Below are 1,875 nucleotides of genomic sequence, written 5' to 3'. Positions count from 1 at the left end.
TCATTATCGATTACCTTTACCAACAACAATATAATCGCCATTACAATTGCCAAAAATGATTACTAATTGTTATTGCAATTACCATTACCAATATGCCTTGCTATCACCATTGATGGTGAAAATGACAATGGTGGATGATGATGATGATGATAATGACAATGGTGGATGATGATGATAATGACAATGGTGGATGATGATGATGATGATGATGATGATGATGATGATGATGATGATGATGATGATGATGATGATGATGATGATGATGATGATGATGATGATGATGATGATGATGATGATGATGATGATGATGATGTCATAACTGGACTTTTATCCCCATCAGTAAAATGTGACGATTAAATCACCTGAGAATCAGAGCCTGTTCACACTGGCAGTTTCAACCGCAGCGGTTAAATTCCGATGCAAGTCAAAGGAGGCGTTCACACACAACCACACATTTCTTCCTTGACTATCCGGTACCGCCGCGGTTTCCGTGCAGTTCAAACCGCAAATGTGAACAGGGTCTTAAACGCTCAAAATGAGAATTAGATCAACATAGTCCCTCTTTTAGACCAATTTCTTTCATTCAACTGAAAAAACAAAAACAAAACAAAAACAAACAGAACAAAAACACAAAAGTAGTTCATCACCAACAGCACTTCATAAGTGAGGGAACTGAGCCAGCGCAAATTTGAACATAGGAAATTAGTCTTATTAATTCCCTGTTAATTGGTTTAGAGTGATATGGAGATAATTATGTTCATTCATGTGATTGATATAACTCGCTCTCTCTTCAAACAAAGGCATGAACACCGGAATCATTGTAAACAGTGCAAGAGGGGACATATTCATGCATACGCTAAAGCAAACACATATCACTCAGAGAGAGAGAGGCGGGGGGGAAAGGAGAGATAGAGAGAGAGGGGGAGAGGGAGAGAGGAGAGAGAGAGAGAGAGAGAGAGAGAGAGAGAGAGAGAGAGAGAGAGAGAGAGAGAGAGAGAGAGAGAGAGAGAGAGAGAGAGAGAGAGAGAGAGAGAGAGAGAGAGAGAGAGAGAGAGAGAGAGAGAGAGAGAGAGAGAGAGGGAGAGGGAGAGAGAGAGAGAGAGAGAGAGAGAGAGAGAGAGAGAGAGAGAGAGAGAGAGAGAGAGAGAGAGAGAGAGAGAGAGTAATGTGTGTGTACGTAAGTGTATGTAGGTATGTATGTAATGATAATAATAACAAATATACACATGTATGTTATAACAATAAATATACGTATGTATATATGTGCGCATGTACTTATGTATCCACTCGAAAAACCATCCCGTACCATACACCACTCGGTATTATCCCTTCCATAGAAACACTTACGTAGAATTTATACATTCCTATGACAAATATAAAAAGGAGGCTTTTGATAAAGATCCAGAAATATTGGACGACGGTATTCCATTCCCTGTCCTGCCCCGTAGCTTCCCGGAACCTGGAAGCCATCACATGGAAGATCGAACTGTCACTCTGTCTTAGCATTAAACCTGAGCGTGGGCCGAAGTTCATGTCTTCGTCAACTGGAGTTGGCTTCTGTGTCCCACTAAGCTCTCTGGGAGGCGGGATGGGGTGTCTCATTCATATTTTTTTTTTTTTTTTTTTTTTGTTCTCGTACTCACTTTATCTGGGTCTTGTTCTCTCTCTCTCTCTCTCTCTCTCTCTCTCTCTCTCTCTCTCTCTCTCTCTCTCTCTCTCTCTCTCTCTCTCTCTCTCACGCTCTCCCCTTGTCTTACTCTCTCCCCCTCTGTCTCCTTCACTCTTTCTTTCTCTCTCTCCTTCACTCTTTCTCGCTCTCCCTCTTGCTCTCTCGTTCTTACTCCCCCCCTCTCTCTCTATCTGTATCTATCTCTC

The sequence above is a fragment of the Oratosquilla oratoria genome, chromosome 39, assembly GCF_046742065.1.
Source record: "Oratosquilla oratoria isolate Oo_2021 chromosome 39, ASM4674206v1, whole genome shotgun sequence".
Lineage (NCBI taxonomy): Eukaryota > Metazoa > Arthropoda > Malacostraca > Stomatopoda > Squillidae > Oratosquilla > Oratosquilla oratoria.
Note: the sequence above shows the minus strand (reverse complement) of the source record.